The sequence below is a fragment of the Cyanistes caeruleus genome, chromosome 2 (assembly GCF_971803275.1).
Source record: "Cyanistes caeruleus chromosome 2, bCyaCae1.hap1.1, whole genome shotgun sequence".
Classification (NCBI taxonomy): domain Eukaryota; kingdom Metazoa; phylum Chordata; class Aves; order Passeriformes; family Paridae; genus Cyanistes; species Cyanistes caeruleus.
In genome coordinates this window covers 121,155,277-121,175,906 of record NC_141702.1, presented here as the reverse complement: position 1 = coordinate 121,175,906, position 20,630 = coordinate 121,155,277, and the positions used below count along the sequence as shown (strand labels likewise).

The 20,630-nt window shown below is 52.3% G+C and overlaps 1 long non-coding RNA gene across 1 annotated transcript; it reads left to right on the top strand.

Annotated features, from left to right (window-relative positions):
- Positions 1-37: 37 nt before the first annotated feature.
- LOC147655202 (uncharacterized) lies at positions 38-1,507 on the top strand. Its single transcript, XR_015283935.1, has 3 exons — positions 38-181; positions 868-913; positions 1,342-1,507. It is a non-coding gene; the product is annotated as an uncharacterized LOC147655202 (long non-coding RNA).
- The last annotated feature ends 19,123 nt before the right edge of the window (positions 1,508-20,630 follow it).

Sequence of the window (20,630 nt, the reverse complement as noted above, 5' to 3'; positions counted from 1 at the left end):
GGGAGGGGCAGAAGGAACTTGTTGCTCATTCCCTGGACAGCTCATTGTCTGCACCTGACACACTGGGGCACCAGGCTTTCCTTGCTATGGATGAGGACACCTCTCCTTCTCCTGGTGCCCAAGGCTGAAAATGGAATTCCACCTCCAAAATTCCATGTGTTTGAGTTTCATAATTCCCAATGTAATTCCCCAGGGATCATAAGCTATCACCTCTAATTTTTCCTCTAGAATCACTGCTGACATGCCTTTCTGTGGAAGTGCTTGTGACATGGATGCAGAGTTCAGGGGCTTGTTTATGGCTTATCCTGATGAGCACAAATGAAATCCAAACACCCACAATTACAGGGAAATATGGATAAAGTTTATAAATACTCCTCTTCCCTCCAAATCCCTGGCAACCTCCCATTGACCTTTTACTCTTAACCTCTGAATTTTGACCTTTGTCTCTTGACTTTAGCTCTCTGAAATTTGATTCCCTGATAACTGACTTTGAACCACATAACCTTGGAAAATTAAACCATAACATTGGACCTTGGACCCTTTATTCTTCATCTTTGAACACTGACCATTCACATGTGACCCTTGAAGTTTGAATCCCTGATTTTCAATTTAACCATTGAACCCTGACTTTTGCCCTTGACCTCAACCCTTTGACACTGTCACAACATCAGTATTACTGACCGACAGTGATTAAAGCATATGAATGCTAACATAGTTATCTCACCCAGCCGTGTCAATCCCACTATCAGTCTCTATATCCCAGCCCCACAGTGATTTCAGCTCCAGTCCAAGTGACCCTTTCCCTGCCCCAGTGATTTCAGCTCTTGGCCCACAAGCTTTATTTCACTGCATGCTCTCTTCTTCCAGCTCCAGATACGTGCTTCTCAAATGCTGCTGGCTGAAACTTCTCCAGGTACAAGGCGCAGGATCTTCCTCCTTTCTCCAGCTCAGCAACATTTCAGATCCCATCCTAGGGCCTAGAAGCCCACCCCAAAGTCAATATCCCAGCCACACAGTGGTTTCTTGTCCAGCCCTACAGTGGCTATCACAGACGCAAGCAAAATCCTAGCACTGCCAGAGTTTCAGGTCCCATGTTACAGTCCCATTTTTTTGGCCCTACCCATCTTGTTCTATTTCCAGTCACAGGACCCAGCCCCAACATCCATATCACAGGCCTACAGTGATTCCAGCACACAGATCCTACAGTGGCTATGTCATTGTCAGTCCCTATCCCAGCCCCACAGTGATTTCAGCTCTAGCCCTGGAGAGCCCCTTCCCAGCCCCAGTGATTTCAGCTCTTGGCCCACGAGCTTTATTTCACTGCATGCTCTCTTCTTCCAGCTCCAGATGCGTGTTTCTTCACTGCTGCTGGCTGAAACTTCTCCAGGTTCAAGGCGCATGATCTTCCTCCTGTCTCCAGCTCGGCAACATTTCAGCTCCCACCCTAGGGCCTAGAAGCTCACCCCACAGTCAATGTCCCAGCCCCACAGTGAATTCAGCAGCAGCCCTACAGTGGCTATCAAAGACGCAGGCAAAATCCCGACACTGCCAGCCATTTCAGCTCCCATGTTACGGTCCCATTATTTTGCCCCTGCCCATCTTGTTCTATTTCCAGTCACAGGACCCAGCCCCAACATCCATACAACAGGCCTACAGTGATTCCAGCACACAGATCCTACAGTAGCAATAGTATTATCAATCCATATCCCAGCCCCACAGTGATTTCAGCACCAGCCCCACAGTAGCTATCACAGACGCAGGCAAAATCCCGGCATTGGCAGCTTTACAGGTCCCCTGTTACAGTGCCCTTTTTTGGCCCTACCCATCTTGTTCCATTGCTAGTCACAGGACCCAGCTCCAACATCCATATCACAGGCCTACAGCGATTCCTGCACACAGATCCTACAGTGGCTTTGACATTGTCAGTCCCTATCCCAGCCCACAGTGATTTCAGCTCTAGCCATGGAGAGCCCTTTCCCAGCCCCAGTGATTTCAGCTCTTGGCCCACAAGCTTTATTTCACTGCAAGCTCTTCTTCCGGCTCCAGATGCGTGTTTCTTCAATGCTGCTGGCAGAAACTTCTCCAGGTACAAGGCGCAGGATGTTCCTCCTGTCTCCAGCTCGGCAACATTTCAGCTCCCACCCTAGGGCCTAGAAGCCCACCCCAAAGTCAATGTCCCAGCCTTACAGTGAATTCAGCAGCAGCCCTACAGTGGCTATCAAAGACGCAGGCAAAACCTTGGCACTGCCAGCATTTCAGCTCCCATGTTATGGTCCCATTATTTTGCCCCTACCCATCTTGTTCTATTTCCAATCACAGGACCCAGCACCAACACCCGTATCACAGGCCTACAATGATTCCAGCACACAGATCCTACAGTGGCAATCCCATTAGCAGTCCCTATCCCAGCGCCACAATGAATTCAGCACCAGCCCCACAGTGGCTATCAAAGACGCAGACAAAATCCCTAACCCGAACCCATTTCAGCTCCCGTGTTACACTCCCATTATTTTGCCCCTACCCATCCTGTTCTCTTTTCAGTCACAGGACCCAGCCCCAACATCCATATCACAGGCCTACAGTGATTCCTGCACACAGATCCTACAGTGGCAATCCCATTAGCAGTCCCTATCCCAGCCCACAGTGATTTCAGCTCTAGCCCTGGAGAGCCCTTTCCCAGCCCCAGTGATTTCAGCTCTTGGCCCACAAGCTTTATTTCACTGCAAGCTCTTCTTCCGGCTCCAGATGCGTGTTTCTTCAATGCTGCTGGCAGAAACTTCTCCAGGTACAAGGCGCAGGATGTTCCTCCTGTCTCCAGCTCGGCAACATTTCAGCTCCCACCCTAGGGCCTAGAAGCCCACCCTAAAGTCAATGTCCCAGCCTTACAGTGAATTCAGCAGCAGCCCTACAGTGGCTATCAAAGACGCTGGCAAAACCTTGGCACTGCCAGCATTTCAGCTCCCATGTTATGGTCCCATTATTTTGCCCCTACCCATCTTGTTCTATTTCCAATCACAGGACCCAGCACCAACACCCGTATCACAGGCCTACAGTGATTCCAGCACACAGATCCTACAGTGGCAATCCCATTAGCAGTCCCTATCCCAGCGCCACAATGAATTCAGCACCAGCCCCACAGTGGCTATCAAAGACGCGGACAAAATCCCTAACCCGAACCCATTTCAGCTCCCGTGTTACACTCCCATTATTTTGCCCCTACCCATCTTGTTCTCTTTTCAGTCACAGGACCCAGCCCCAACATCCATATCACAGGCCTACAGTGATTCCTGCACACAGATCCTACAGTGGCAATCCCATTAGCAGTCCCTATCCCAGCCCACAGTGATTTCAGCTCTTGCCCTGGAGAGCCCTTTCCCAGCCCCAGTGATTTCAGCTCTTGGCCCACAAGCTTTATTTCACTGCAAGCTCTTCTTCCGGCTCCAGATGCGTGTTTCTTCAATGCTGCTGGCAGAAACTTCTCCAGGTACAAGGCGCAGGATGTTCCTCCTGTCTCCAGCTCGGCAACATTTCAGCTCCCACCCTAGGGCCTAGAAGCCCACCCCACAGTCAATGTCCCCGCCCCACTGTGAATTCAGCACCAGCGCTACAGTGGCTATCAAAGACGCAGGCAAAATCCCTAACCCGTTTCAGCTCCCATGTTACGGTCCCATTATTTTGGCCCTACCCATCTTGTTCTATTTCCAGTCACAGGACCCAGCTCCAACATCCATATCACAGGCCTACAGTGATTCCTGCACACAGATCCTACAGTGGCTTTGACATTGTCAGTCCCTATCCCAGCCCACAGTGATTTCAGCTCTTGCCCTGGAGAGCCCTTTCCCAGCCCCAGTGATTTCAGCTCTTGGCCCACAAGCTTTATTTCACTGCAAGCTCTTCTTCCGGCTCCAGATGCGTGTTTCTTCAGTGCTGCTGGCAGAAACTTCTCCAGGTACAAGGCGCAGGACCTTCCTCCTGTCTCCAGCTCGGCAACATTTCAGCTCCCACCCTAGGGCCTAGAAGCCCACCCCACAGTCAATGTCCCCGCCCCATTGAGAATTCAGCGCCAGCGCTACAGTGGCTATCAAAGACGCAGGCAAAACCTTGGCACTGCCAGCATTTCAGCTCCCATGTTATGGTCCCATTATTTTGCCCCTACCCATCTTGTTCAATTTCCAATCACAGGACCCAGCACCAACACCCGTATCACAGGCCTACAATGATTCCAGCACACAGATCCTACAGTGGCAATCCCATTAGCAGTCCCTATCCCAGCCCCACAGTGAATTCAGCACCAGCCCCACAGTGGCTATCAAAGACGAAGGCAAAATCCCTAACCCGAACCCATTTCAGCTCCCGTGTTACAGTCCCATTATTTTGCCCCTACCCATCTTGTTCTATTTTCAGTCACAGGACCCAGCCCCAACATCCATATCACAGGCCTACAGTGATTCCTGCACACAGATCCTACAGTGGCAATCCCATTAGCAGTCCCTATCCCAGCCCACAGTGATTTCAGCTCTTGCCCTGGAGAGCCCTTTCCCAGCCCCAGTGATTTCAGCTCTTGGCCCACAAGCTTTATTTCACTGCAAGCTCTTCTTCCGGCTCCAGATGCGTGTTTCTTCAGTGCTGCTGGCTGAAACTTCTCCAGGTACAAGGCGCAGGATGTTCCTCCTGTCTCCAGCTCGGCAACATTTCAGCTCCCACCCTAGGGCCTAGAAGCCCACCCCACAGTCAATGTCCCCGCCCCACTGTGAATTCAGCACCAGCGCTACAGTGGCTATCGAAGACGCAGGCAAAATCCCTAACCCGTTTCAGCTCCCCTGTTACGGTCCCATTATTTTGCCCCTACCCATCTTGTTCTCTTTTCAGTCACAAGACCCAGCCCCAACATCCATATCACAGGCCTACAGTGATTCCAGCACACAGATCCTACAGTGGTTTTAAACATTGTCAGTCCCTATCCCAGCCCACAGTGATTTCAGCTCTTGCCCTGGAGAGCCCTTTCCCAGCCCCAGTGATTTCAGCTCTTGGCCCACAAGCTTTATTTCACTGCAAGCTCTTCTTCCGGCTCCAGATGCGTGTTTCTTCAATGCTGCTGGCAGAAACTTCTCCAGGTACAAGGCGCAGGATGTTCCTCCTGTCTCCAGCTCGGCAACATTTCAGCTCCCACCCTAGGGCCTAGAAGCCCACCCCACAGTCAATGTCCCCGCCCCACTGTGAATTCAGCACCAGCGCTACAGTGGCTATCAAAGACGCAGGCAAAATCCCTAACCCGTTTCAGCTCCCATGTTACGGTCCCATTATTTTGGCCCTACCCATCTTGTTCTATTTCCAGTCACAGGACCCAGCTCCAACATCCATATCACAGGCCTACAGTGATTCCTGCACACAGATCCTACAGTGGCTTTGACATTGTCAGTCCCTATCCCAGCCCACAGTGATTTCAGCTCTTGCCCTCGAGAGCCCTTTCCCAGCCCCAGTGATTTCAGCTCTTGGCCCACAAGCTTTATTTCACTGCAAGCTCTTCTTCCGGCTCCAGATGCGTGTTTCTTCAGTGCTGCTGGCAGAAACTTCTCCAGGTACAAGGCGCAGGACCTTCCTCCTGTCTCCAGCTCGGCAACATTTCAGCTCCCACCCTAGGGCCTAGAAGCCCACCCCACAGTCAATGTCCCCGCCCCATTGAGAATTCAGCGCCAGCGCTACAGTGGCTATCAAAGACGCAGGCAAAACCTTGGCACTGCCAGCATTTCAGCTCCCATGTTATGGTCCCATTATTTTGCCCCTACCCATCTTGTTCTATTTCCAATCACAGGACCCAGCACCAACACCCGTATCACAGGCCTACAATGATTCCAGCACACAGATCCTACAGTGGCAATCCCATTAGCAGTCCCTATCCCAGCCCCACAGTGAATTCAGCACCAGCCCCACAGTGGCTATCAAAGACGAAGGCAAAATCCCTAACCCGAACCCATTTCAGCTCCCGTGTTACAGTCCCATTATTTTGCCCCTACCCATCTTGTTCTATTTTCAGTCACAGGACCCAGCCCCAACATCCATATCACAGGCCTACAGTGATTCCTGCACACAGATCCTACAGTGGCTTTGACATTGTCAGTCCCTATCCCAGCCCACAGTGATTTCAGCTCTTGCCCTGGAGAGCCCTTTCCCAGCCCCAGTGATTTCAGCTCTTGGCCCACAAGCTTTATTTCACTGCAAGCTCTCCTTCCGGCTCCTGATGCGTGTTTCTTCAGTGCTGCTGGCTGAAACTTCTCCAGGTACAAGGCGCAGGATGTTCCTCCTGTGTCCAGCTCGGCAACATTTCAGCTCCCACCCTAGGGCCTAGAAGCCCACCCCAAAGTCAATGTCCCAGCCTTACAGTGAATTCAGCAGCAGCCCTACAGTGGCTATCAAAGACGCTGGCAAAACCTTGGCACTGCCAGCATTTCAGCTCCCATGTTATGGTCCCATTATTTTGCCCCTACCCATCTTGTTCTATTTCCAATCACAGGACCCAGCACCAACACCCGTATCACAGGCCTACAGTGATTCCAGCACACAGATCCTACAGTGGCAATCCCATTAGCAGTCCCTATCCCAGCGCCACAATGAATTCAGCACCAGCCCCACAGTGGCTATCAAAGACGCGGACAAAATCCCTAACCCGAACCCATTTCAGCTCCCGTGTTACACTCCCATTATTTTGCCCCTACCCATCTTGTTCTCTTTTCAGTCACAGGACCCAGCCCCAACATCCATATCACAGGCCTACAGTGATTCCTGCACACAGATCCTACAGTGGCAATCCCATTAGCAGTCCCTATCCCAGCCCACAGTGATTTCAGCTCTTGCCCTGGAGAGCCCTTTCCCAGCCCCAGTGATTTCAGCTCTTGGCCCACAAGCTTTATTTCACTGCAAGCTCTTCTTCCGGCTCCAGATGCGTGTTTCTTCAGTGCTGCTGGCTGAAACTTCTCCAGGTACAAGGCGCAGGATGTTCCTCCTGTCTCCAGCTCGGCAACATTTCAGCTCCCACCCTAGGGCCTAGAAGCCCACCCCACAGTCAATGTCCCCGCCCCACTGTGAATTCAGCACCAGCGCTACAGTGGCTATCGAAGACGCAGGCAAAATCCCTAACCCGTTTCAGCTCCCCTGTTACGGTCCCATTATTTTGCCCCTACCCATCTTGTTCTCTTTTCAGTCACAAGACCCAGCCCCAACATCCATATCACAGGCCTACAGTGATTCCAGCACACAGATCCTACAGTGGCTTTGACATTGTCAGTCCCTATCCCAGCCCACAGTGATTTCAGCTCTTGCCCTCGAGAGCCCTTTCCCAGCCCCAGTGATTTCAGCTCTTGGCCCACAAGCTTTATTTCACTGCAAGCTCTTCTTCCGGCTCCAGATGCGTGTTTCTTCAATGCTGCTGGCAGAAACTTCTCCAGGTACAAGGCGCAGGACCTTCCTCCTGTCTCCAGCTCGGCAACATTTCAGCTCCCACCCTAGGGCCTAGAAGCCCACCCCACAGTCAATGTCCCCGCCCCATTGTGAATTCAGCGCCAGCGCTACAGTGGCTATCAAAGACGCAGGCAAAACCTTGGCACTGCCAGCATTTCAGCTCCCATGTTATGGTCCCATTATTTTGCCCCTACCCATCTTGTTCTATTTCCAATCACAGGACCCAGCACCAACACCCGTATCACAGGCCTACAATGATTCCAGCACACAGATCCTACAGTGGCAATCCCATTAGCAGTCCCTATCCCAGCCCCACAGTGAATTCAGCACTAGCCCCACAGTGGCTATCAAAGACGAAGGCAAAATCCCTAACCCGAACCCATTTCAGCTCCCGTGTTACAGTCCCATTATTTTGCCCCTACCCATCTTGTTCTATTTTCAGTCACAGGACCCAGCCCCAACATCCATATCACAGGCCTACAGTGATTCCTGCACACAGATCCTACAGTGGCTTTGACATTGTCAGTCCCTATCCCAGCCCACAGTGATTTCAGATCTAGCCCTGGAGAGCACTTTCCCAGCCCCAGTGATTTCAGCTCTTGGCCCACAAGCTTTATTTCACTGCAAGCTCTTCTTCCGGCTCCAGATGCGTGTTTCTTCAGTGCTGCTGGCTGAAACTTCTCCAGGTACAAGGCGCAGGATGTTCCTCCTGTCTCCAGCTCGGCAACATTTCAGCTCCCACCCTAGGGCCTAGAAGCCCACCCCACAGTCAATGTCCCCGCCCCACTGTGAATTCAGCACCAGCGCTACAGTGGCTATCGAAGACGCAGGCAAAATCCCTAACCCGTTTCAGCTCCCCTGTTATGGTCCCATTATTTTGCCCCTACCCATCTTGTTCTCTTTTCAGTCACAAGACCCAGCCCCAACATCCATATCACAGGCCTACAGTGATTCCAGCACACAGATCCTACAGTGGTTTTAACATTGTCAGTCCCTATCCCAGCCCACAGTGATTTCAGCTCTTGCCCTGGAGAGCCCTTTCCCAGCCCCAGTGATTTCAGCTCTTGGCCCACAAGCTTTATTTCACTGCAAGCTCTTCTTCCGGCTCCAGATGCGTGTTTCTTCAATGCTGCTGGCAGAAACTTCTCCAGGTACAAGGCGCAGGATGTTCCTCCTGTCTCCAGCTCGGCAACATTTCAGCTCCCACCCTAGGGCCTAGAAGCCCACCCCACAGTCAATGTCCCCGCCCCACTGTGAATTCAGCACCAGCGCTACAGTGGCTATCAAAGACGCAGGCAAAATCCCTAACCCGTTTCAGCTCCCATGTTACGGTCCCATTATTTTGGCCCTACCCATCTTGTTCTATTTCCAGTCACAGGACCCAGCTCCAACATCCATATCACAGGCCTACAGTGATTCCTGCACACAGATCCTACAGTGGCTTTGACATTGTCAGTCCCTATCCCAGCCCACAGTGATTTCAGCTCTTGCCCTCGAGAGCCCTTTCCCAGCCCCAGTGATTTCAGCTCTTGGCCCACAAGCTTTATTTCACTGCAAGCTCTTCTTCCGGCTCCAGATGCGTGTTTCTTCAGTGCTGCTGGCAGAAACTTCTCCAGGTACAAGGCGCAGGACCTTCCTCCTGTCTCCAGCTCGGCAACATTTCAGCTCCCACCCTAGGGCCTAGAAGCCCACCCCACAGTCAATGTCCCCGCCCCATTGAGAATTCAGCGCCAGCGCTACAGTGGCTATCAAAGACGCAGGCAAAACCTTGGCACTGCCAGCATTTCAGCTCCCATGTTATGGTCCCATTATTTTGCCCCTACCCATCTTGTTCTATTTCCAATCACAGGACCCAGCACCAACACCCGTATCACAGGCCTACAATGATTCCAGCACACAGATCCTACAGTGGCAATCCCATTAGCAGTCCCTATCCCAGCCCCACAGTGAATTCAGCACCAGCCCCACAGTGGCTATCAAAGACGAAGGCAAAATCCCTAACCCGAACCCATTTCAGCTCCCGTGTTACAGTCCCATTATTTTGCCCCTACCCATCTTGTTCTATTTTCAGTCACAGGACCCAGCCCCAACATCCATATCACAGGCCTACAGTGATTCCTGCACACAGATCCTACAGTGGCTTTGACATTGTCAGTCCCTATCCCAGCCCACAGTGATTTCAGCTCTAGCCCTGGAGAGCCCTTTCCCAGCCCCAGTGATTTCAGCTCTTGGCCCACAAGCTTTATTTCACTGCAAGCTCTCCTTCCGGCTCCTGATGCGTGTTTCTTCAGTGCTGCTGGCTGAAACTTCTCCAGGTACAAGGCGCAGGATGTTCCTCCTGTGTCCAGCTCGGCAACATTTCAGCTCCCACCCTAGGGCCTAGAAGCCCACCCCAAAGTCAATGTCCCAGCCTTACAGTGAATTCAGCAGCAGCCCTACAGTGGCTATCAAAGACGCTGGCAAAACCTTGGCACTGCCAGCATTTCAGCTCCCATGTTATGGTCCCATTATTTTGCCCCTACCCATCTTGTTCTATTTCCAATCACAGGACCCAGCACCAACACCCATATCACAGGCCTACAGTGATTCCAGCACACAGATCCTACAGTGGCAATCCCATTAGCAGTCCCTATCCCAGCGCCACAATGAATTCAGCACCAGCCCCACAGTGGCTATCAAAGACGCGGACAAAATCCCTAACCCGAACCCATTTCAGCTCCCGTGTTACACTCCCATTATTTTGCCCCTACCCATCTTGTTCTCTTTTCAGTCACAGGACCCAGCCCCAACATCCATATCACAGGCCTACAGTGATTCCTGCACACAGATCCTACAGTGGCTTTGACATTGTCAGTCCCTATCCCAGCCCACAGTGATTTCAGCTCTTGCCCTGGAGAGCCCTTTCCCAGCCCCAGTGATTTCAGCTCTTGGCCCACAAGCTTTATTTCACTGCAAGCTCTTCTTCCGGCTCCAGATGCGTGTTTCTTCAATGCTGCTGGCAGAAACTTCTCCAGGTACAAGGCGCAGGATGTTCCTCCTGTCTCCAGCTCGGCAACATTTCAGCTCCCACCCTAGGGCCTAGAAGCCCACCCCACAGTCAATGTCCCCGCCCCACTGTGAATTCAGCACCAGCGCTACAGTGGCTATCAAAGACGCAGGCAAAATCCCTAACCCGTTTCAGCTCCCATGTTACGGTCCCATTATTTTGGCCCTACCCATCTTGTTCTATTTCCAGTCACAGGACCCAGCTCCAACATCCATATCACAGGCCTACAGTGATTCCTGCACACAGATCCTACAGTGGCTTTGACATTGTCAGTCCCTATCCCAGCCCACAGTGATTTCAGCTCTTGCCCTCGAGAGCCCTTTCCCAGCCCCAGTGATTTCAGCTCTTGGCCCACAAGCTTTATTTCACTGCAAGCTCTTCTTCCGGCTCCAGATGCATGTTTCTTCAGTTCTGCTGGCAGAAACTTCTCCAGGTACAAGGCGCAGGATGTTCCTCCTGTCTCCAGCTCGGCAACATTTCAGCTCCCACCCTAGGGCCTAGAAGCCCACCCCACAGTCAATGTCCCCGCCCCATTGTGAATTCAGCGCCAGCGCTACAGTGGCTATCAAAGACGCAGGCAAAACCTTGGCACTGCCAGCATTTCAGCTCCCATGTTATGGTCCCATTATTTTGCCCCTACCCATCTTGTTCTATTTCCAATCACAGGACCCAGCACCAACACCCGTATCACAGGCCTACAGTGATTCCAGCACACAGATCCTACAGTGGCAATCCCATTAGCAGTCCCTATCCCAGCCCCACAGTGAATTCAGCACCAGCCCCACAGTGGCTATCAAAGACGCGGACAAAATCCCTAACCCGAACCCATTTCAGCTCCCGTGTTACACTCCCATTATTTTGCCCCTACCCATCTTGTTCTCTTTTCAGTCACAGGACCCCGCCCCAACATCCATATCACAGGCCTACAGTGATTCCTGCACACAGATCCTACAGTGGCAATCCCATTAGCAGTCCCTATCCCAGCCCACAGTGATTTCAGCTCTTGCCCTGGAGAGCCCTTTCCCAGCTCCAGTGATTTCAGCTCTTGGCCCACAAGCTTTATTTCACTGCAAGCTCTTCTTCCGGCTCCAGATGCGTGTTTCTTCAGTGCTGCTGGCTGAAACTTCTCCAGGTACAAGGCGCAGGATGTTCCTCCTGTCTCCAGCTCGGCAACATTTCAGCTCCCACCCTAGGGCCTAGAAGCCCACCCCACAGTCAATGTCCCCGCCCCACTGTGAATTCAGCAGCAGCCCTACAGTGGCTATCGAAGACGCAGGCAAAATCCCTAACCCGTTTCAGCTCCCCTGTTATGGTCCCATTATTTTGCCCCTACCCATCTTGTTCTCTTTTCAGTCACAAGACCCAGCCCCAACATCCATATCACAGGCCTACAGTGATTCCAGCACACAGATCCTACAGTGGTTTTAAACATTGTCAGTCCCTATCCCAGCCCACAGTGATTTCAGCTCTTGCCCTGGAGAGCCCTTTCCCAGCCCCAGTGATTTCAGCTCTTGGCCCACAAGCTTTATTTCACTGCAAGCTCTTCTTCCGGCTCCAGATGCGTGTTTCTTCAATGCTGCTGGCAGAAACTTCTCCAGGTACAAGGTGCAGGATGTTCCTCCTGTCTCCAGCTCGGCAACATTTCAGCTCCCACCCTAGGGCCTAGAAGCCCACCCCACAGTCAATGTCCCCGCCCCACTGTGAATTCAGCACCAGCGCTACAGTGGCTATCAAAGACGCAGGCAAAATCCCTAACCCGTTTCAGCTCCCATGTTACGGTCCCATTATTTTGGCCCTACCCATCTTGTTCTATTTCCAGTCACAGGACCCAGCTCCAACATCCATATCACAGGCCTACAGTGATTCCTGCACACAGATCCTACAGTGGCTTTGACATTGTCAGTCCCTATCCCAGCCCACAGTGATTTCAGCTCTTGCCCTCGAGAGCCCTTTCCCAGCCCCAGTGATTTCAGCTCTTGGCCCACAAGCTTTATTTCACTGCAAGCTCTTCTTCCGGCTCCAGATGCGTGTTTCTTCAGTGCTGCTGGCAGAAACTTCTCCAGGTACAAGGCGCAGGACCTTCCTCCTGTCTCCAGCTCGGCAACATTTCAGCTCCCACCCTAGGGCCTAGAAGCCCACCCCACAGTCAATGTCCCCGCCCCATTGAGAATTCAGCGCCAGCGCTACAGTGGCTATCAAAGACGCAGGCAAAACCTTGGCACTGCCAGCATTTCAGCTCCCATGTTATGGTCCCATTATTTTGCCCCTACCCATCTTGTTCTATTTCCAATCACAGGACCCAGCACCAACACCCGTATCACAGGCCTACAATGATTCCAGCACACAGATCCTACAGTGGCAATCCCATTAGCAGTCCCTATCCCAGCCCCACAGTGAATTCAGCACCAGCCCCACAGTGGCTATCAAAGACGAAGGCAAAATCCCTAACCCGAACCCATTTCAGCTCCCGTGTTACAGTCCCATTATTTTGCCCCTACCCATCTTGTTCTATTTTCAGTCACAGGACCCAGCCCCAACATCCATATCACAGGCCTACAGTGATTCCTGCACACAGATCCTACAGTGGCTTTGACATTGTCAGTCCCTATCCCAGCCCACAGTGATTTCAGCTCTTGCCCTGGAGAGCCCTTTCCCAGCCCCAGTGATTTCAGCTCTTGGCCCACAAGCTTTATTTCACTGCAAGCTCTCCTTCCGGCTCCTGATGCGTGTTTCTTCAGTGCTGCTGGCTGAAACTTCTCCAGGTACAAGGCGCAGGATGTTCCTCCTGTGTCCAGCTCGGCAACATTTCAGCTCCCACCCTAGGGCCTAGAAGCCCACCCCAAAGTCAATGTCCCAGCCTTACAGTGAATTCAGCAGCAGCCCTACAGTGGCTATCAAAGACGCTGGCAAAACCTTGGCACTGCCAGCATTTCAGCTCCCATGTTATGGTCCCATTATTTTGCCCCTACCCATCTTGTTCTATTTCCAATCACAGGACCCAGCACCAACACCCGTATCACAGGCCTACAGTGATTCCAGCACACAGATCCTACAGTGGCAATCCCATTAGCAGTCCCTATCCCAGCGCCACAATGAATTCAGCACCAGCCCCACAGTGGCTATCAAAGACGCGGACAAAATCCCTAACCCGAACCCATTTCAGCTCCCGTGTTACACTCCCATTATTTTGCCCCTACCCATCTTGTTCTCTTTTCAGTCACAGGACCCAGCCCCAACATCCATATCACAGGCCTACAGTGATTCCTGCACACAGATCCTACAGTGGCAATCCCATTAGCAGTCCCTATCCCAGCCCACAGTGATTTCAGCTCTAGCCCCACAGTGGCTATCAAAGACGCGGACAAAATCCCTAACCCGAACCCATTTCAGCTCCCGTGTTACACTCCCATTATTTTGCCCCTACCCATCTTGTTCTCTTTTCAGTCACAGGACCCAGCCCCAACATCCATATCACAGGCCTACAGTGATTCCTGCACACAGATCCTACAGTGGCAATCCCATTAGCAGTCCCTATCCCAGCCCCACAGTGAATTCAGCACCAGCCCCACAGTGGCTATCAAAGACGAAGGCAAAATCCCTAACCCGAACCCATTTCAGCTCCCGTGTTACAGTCCCATTATTTTGCCCCTACCCATCTTGTTCTATTTTCAGTCACAGGACCCAGCCCCAACATCCATATCACAGGCCTACAGTGATTCCTGCACACAGATCCTACAGTGGCTTTGACATTGTCAGTCCCTATCCCAGCCCACAGTGATTTCAGCTCTTGCCCTGGAGAGCCCTTTCCCAGCTCCAGTGATTTCAGCTCTTGGCCCACAAGCTTTATTTCACTGCAAGCTCTCCTTCCGGCTCCTGATGCGTGTTTCTTCAGTGCTGCTGGCTGAAACTTCTCCAGGTACAAGGCGCAGGATGTTCCTCCTGTGTCCAGCTCGGCAACATTTCAGCTCCCACCCTAGGGCCTAGAAGCCCACCCCAAAGTCAATGTCCCAGCCTTACAGTGAATTCAGCAGCAGCCCTACAGTGGCTATCAAAGACGCTGGCAAAACCTTGGCACTGCCAGCATTTCAGCTCCCATGTTATGGTCCCATTATTTTGCCCCTACCCATCTTGTTCTATTTCCAATCACAGGACCCAGCACCAACACCCGTATCACAGGCCTACAGTGATTCCAGCACACAGATCCTACAGTGGCAATCCCATTAGCAGTCCCTATCCCAGCGCCACAATGAATTCAGCACCAGCCCCACAGTGGCTATCAAAGACGCGGACAAAATCCCTAACCCGAACCCATTTCAGCTCCCGTGTTACACTCCCATTATTTTGCCCCTACCCATCTTGTTCTCTTTTCAGTCACAGGACCCAGCCCCAACATCCATATCACAGGCCTACAGTGATTCCTGCACACAGATCCTACAGTGGCAATCCCATTAGCAGTCCCTATCCCAGCCCACAGTGATTTCAGCTCTTGCCCTGGAGAGCCCTTTCCCAGCCCCAGTGATTTCAGCTCTTGGCCCACAAGCTTTATTTCACTGCAAGCTCTTCTTCCGGCTCCAGATGCGTGTTTCTTCAGTGCTGCTGGCTGAAACTTCTCCAGGTACAAGGCGCAGGATGTTCCTCCTGTCTCCAGCTCGGCAACATTTCAGCTCCCACCCTAGGGCCTAGAAGCCCACCCCACAGTCAATGTCCCCGCCCCACTGTGAATTCAGCACCAGCGCTACAGTGGCTATCGAAGACGCAGGCAAAATCCCTAACCCGTTTCAGCTCCCCTGTTACGGTCCCATTATTTTGGCCCTACCCATCTTGTTCTCTTTTCAGTCACAAGACCCAGCCCCAACATCCATATCACAGGCCTACAGTGATTCCAGCACACAGATCCTACAGTGGCTTTGACATTGTCAGTCCCTATCCCAGCCCACAGTGATTTCAGCTCTTGCCCTCGAGAGCCCTTTCCCAGCCCCAGTGATTTCAGCTCTTGGCCCACAAGCTTTATTTCACTGCAAGCTCTTCTTCCGGCTCCAGATGCGTGTTTCTTCAGTGCTGCTGGCTGAAACTTCTCCAGGTACAAGGCGCAGGATGTTCCTCCTGTCTCCAGCTCGGCAACATTTCAGCTCCCACCCTAGGGCCTAGAAGCCCACCCCACAGTCAATGTCCCCGCCCCACTGTGAATTCAGCACCAGCGCTACAGTGGCTATCGAAGACGCAGGCAAAATCCCTAACCCGTTTCAGCTCCCCTGTTACGGTCCCATTATTTTGCCCCTACCCATCTTGTTCTCTTTTCAGTCACAAGACCCAGCCCCAACATCCATATCACAGGCCTACAGTGATTCCAGCACACAGATCCTACAGTGGCTTTGACATTGTCAGTCCCTATCCCAGCCCACAGTGATTTCAGCTCTTGCCCTGGAGAGCCCTTTCCCAGCCCCAGTGATTTCAGCTCTTGGCCCACAAGCTTTATTTCACTGCAAGCTCTTCTTCCGGCTCCAGATGCGTGTTTCTTCAATGCTGCTGGCAGAAACTTCTCCAGGTACAAGGCGCAGGATGTTCCTCCTGTCTCCAGCTCGGCAACATTTCAGCTCCCACCCTAGGGCCTAGAAGCCCACCCTAAAGTCAATGTCCCAGCCTTACAGTGAATTCAGCAGCAGCCCTACAGTGGCTATCAAAGACGCTGGCAAAACCTTGGCACTGCCAGCATTTCAGCTCCCATGTTATGGTCCCATTATTTTGCCCCTACCCATCTTGTTCTATTTCCAATCACAGGACCCAGCACCAACACCCGTATCACAGGCCTACAGTGATTCCAGCACACAGATCCTACAGTGGCAATCCCATTAGCAGTCCCTATCCCAGCGCCACAATGAATTCAGCACCAGCCCCACAGTGGCTATCAAAGACGCGGACAAAATCCCTAACCCGAACCCATTTCAGCTCCCGTGTTACACTCCCATTATTTTGCCCCTACCCATCTTGTTCTCTTTTCAGTCACAGGACCCAGCCCCAACATCCATATCACAGGCCTACAGTGATTCCTGCACACAGATCCTACAGTGGCAATCCCATTAGCAGTCCCTATCCCAGCCCACAGTGATTTCAGCTCTTGCCCTGGAGAGCCCTTTCCCAGCCCCAGTGATTTCAGCTCTTGGCCCACAAGCTTTATTTCACTGCAAGCTCTTCTTCCGGCTCCAGATGCGTGTTTCTTCAATGCTGCTGGCAGAAACTTCTCCAGGTACAAGGCGCAGGATGTTCCTCCTGTCTCCAGCTCGGCAACATTTCAGCTCCCACCCTAGGGCCTAGAAGCCCACCCCACAGTCAATGTCCCCGCCCCACTGTGAATTCAGCACCAGCGCTACAGTGGCTATCAAAGACGCAGGCAAAATCCCTAACCCGTTTCAGCTCCCATGTTACGGTCCCATTATTTTGGCCCTACCCATCTTGTTCTATTTCCAGTCACAGGACCCAGCTCCAACATCCATATCACAGGCCTACAGTGATTCCTGCACACAGATCCTACAGTGGCTTTGACATTGTCAGTCCCTATCCCAGCCCACAGTGATTTCAGCTCTTGCCCTCGAGAGCCCTTTCCCAGCCCCAGTGATTTCAGCTCTTGGCCCACAAGCTTTATTTCACTGCAAGCTCTTCTTCCGGCTCCAGATGCGTGTTTCTTCAGTGCTGCTGGCAGAAACTTCTCCAGGTACAAGGCGCAGGACCTTCCTCCTGTCTCCAGCTCGGCAACATTTCAGCTCCCACCCTAGGGCCTAGAAGCCCACCCCACAGTCAATGTCCCCGCCCCATTGAGAATTCAGCGCCAGCGCTACAGTGGCTATCAAAGACGCAGGCAAAACCTTGGCACTGCCAGCATTTCAGCTCCCATGTTATGGTCCCATTATTTTGCCCCTACCCATCTTGTTCTATTTCCAATCACAGGACCCAGCACCAACACCCGTATCACAGGCCTACAATGATTCCAGCACACAGATCCTACAGTGGCAATCCCATTAGCAGTCCCTATCCCAGCCCCACAGTGAATTCAGCACCAGCCCCACAGTGGCTATCAAAGACGAAGGCAAAATCCCTAACCCGAACCCATTTCAGCTCCCGTGTTACAGTCCCATTATTTTGCCCCTACCCATCTTGTTCTATTTTCAGTCACAGGACCCAGCCCCAACATCCATATCACAGGCCTACAGTGATTCCTGCACACAGATCCTACAGTGGCTTTGACATTGTCAGTCCCTATCCCAGCCCACAGTGATTTCAGCTCTTGCCCTGGAGAGCCCTTTCCCAGCCCCAGTGATTTCAGCTCTTGGCCCACAAGCTTTATTTCACTGCAAGCTCTCCTTCCGGCTCCTGATGCGTGTTTCTTCAGTGCTGCTGGCTGAAACTTCTCCAGGTACAAGGCGCAGGATGTTCCTCCTGTGTCCAGCTCGGCAACATTTCAGCTCCCACCCTAGGGCCTAGAAGCCCACCCCAAAGTCAATGTCCCAGCCTTACAGTGAATTCAGCAGCAGCCCTACAGTGGCTATCAAAGACGCTGGCAAAACCTTGGCACTGCCAGCATTTCAGCTCCCATGTTATGGTCCCATTATTTTGCCCCTACCCATCTTGTTCTATTTCCAATCACAGGACCCAGCACCAACACCCGTATCACAGGCCTACAGTGATTCCAGCACACAGATCCTACAGTGGCAATCCCATTAGCAGTCCCTATCCCAGCGCCACAATGAATTCAGCACCAGCCCCACAGTGGCTATCAAAGACGCGTACAAAATCCCTAACCCGAACCCATTTCAGCTCCCGTGTTACACTCCCATTATTTTGCCCCTACCCATCTTGTTCTCTTTTCAGTCACAGGACCCAGCCCCAACATCCATATCACAGGCCTACAGTGATTCCTGCACACAGATCCTACAGTGGCAATCCCATTAGCAGTCCCTATCCCAGCCCACAGTGATTTCAGCTCTTGCCCTGGAGAGCCCTTTCCCAGCCCCAGTGATTTCAGCTCTTGGCCCACAAGCTTTATTTCACTGCAAGCTCTTCTTCCGGCTCCAGATGCGTGTTTCTTCAGTGCTGCTGGCTGAAACTTCTCCAGGTACAAGGCGCAGGATGTTCCTCCTGTCTCCAGCTCGGCAACATTTCAGCTCCCACCCTAGGGCCTAGAAGCCCACCCCACAGTCAATGTCCCCGCCCCACTGTGAATTCAGCACCAGCGCTACAGTGGCTATCGAAGACGCAGGCAAAATCCCTAACCCGTTTCAGCTCCCCTGTTACGGTCCCATTATTTTGCCCCTACCCATCTTGTTCTCTTTTCAGTCACAAGACCCAGCCCCAACATCCATATCACAGGCCTACAGTGATTCCAGCACACAGATCCTACAGTGGCTTTGACATTGTCAGTCCCTATCCCAGCCCACAGTGATTTCAGCTCTTGCCCTGGAGAGCCCTTTCCCAGCCCCAGTGATTTCAGCTCTTGGCCCACAAGCTTTATTTCACTGCAAGCTCTTCTTCCGGCTCCAGATGCGTGTTTCTTCAATGCTGCTGGCAGAAACTTCTCCAGGTACAAGGCGCAGGATGTTCCTCCTGTCTCCAGCTCGGCAACATTTCAGCTCCCACCCTAGGGCCTAGAAGCCCACCCTAAAGTCAATGTCCCAGCCTTACAGTGAATTCAGCAGCAGCCCTACAGTGGCTATCAAAGACGCTGGCAAAACCTTGGCACTGCCAGCATTTCAGCTCCCATGTTATGGTCCCATTATTTTGCCCCTACCCATCTTGTTCTATTTCCAATCACAGGACCCAGCACCAACACCCGTATCACAGGCCTACAGTGATTCCAGCACACAGATCCTACAGTGGCAATCCCATTAGCAGTCCCTATCCCAGCGCCACAATGAATTCAGCACCAGCCCCACAGTGGCTATCAAAGACGCGGACAAAATCCCTAACCCGAACCCATTTCAGCTCCCGTGTTACACTCCCATTATTTTGCCCCTACCCATCTTGTTCTCTTTTCAGTCACAGGACCCAGCCCCAACATCCATATCACAGGCCTACAGTGATTCCTGCACACAGATCCTACAGTGGCAATCCCATTAGCAGTCCCTATCCCAGCCCACAGTGATTTCAGCTCTTGCCCTGGAGAGCCCTTTCCCAGCCCCAGTGATTTCAGCTCTTGGCCCACAAGCTTTATTTCACTGCAAGCTCTTCTTCCGGCTCCAGATGCGTGTTTCTTCAATGCTGCTGGCTGAAACTTCTCCAGGTACAAGGCACAGGATGTTCCTCCTGTCTCCAGCTCGGCAACATTTCAGCTCCCACCCTAGGGCCTAGAAGCCCACCCCACAGTCAATGTCCCCGCCCCACTGTGAATTCAGCACCAGCGCTACAGTGGCTATCAAAGACGCAGGCAAAATCCCTAACCCGTTTCAGCTCCCATGTTACGGTCCCATTATTTTGGCCCTACCCATCTTGTTCTCTTTTCAGTCACAAGACCCAGCCCCAACATCCATATCACAGGCCTACAGTGATTCCAGCACACAGATCCTACAGTGGCTTTGACATTGTCAGTCCCTATCCCAGCCCACAGTGATTTCAGCTCTTGCCCTCGAGAGCCCTTTCCCAGCCCCAGTGATTTCAGCTCTTGGCCCACAAGCTTTATTTCACTGCAAGCTCTTCTTCCGGCTCCAGATGCGTGTTTCTTCAATGCTGCTGGCAGAAACTTCTCCAGGTACAAGGCGCAGGATGTTCCTCCTGTCTCCAGCTCGGCAACATTTCAGCTCCCACCCTAGGGCCTAGAAGCCCACCCTAAAGTCAATGTCCCAGCCTTACAGTGAATTCAGCAGCAGCCCTACAGTGGCTATCAAAGACGCTGGCAAAACCTTGGCACTGCCAGCATTTCAGCTCCCATGTTATGGTCCCATTATTTTGCCCCTACCCATCTTGTTCTATTTCCAATCACAGGACCCAGCACCAACACCCGTATCACAGGCCTACAGTGATTCCAGCACACAGATCCTACAGTGGCAATCCCATTAGCAGTCCCTATCCCAGCGCCACAATGAATTCAGCACCAGCCCCACAGTGGCTATCAAAGACGCGGACAAAATCCCTAACCCGAACC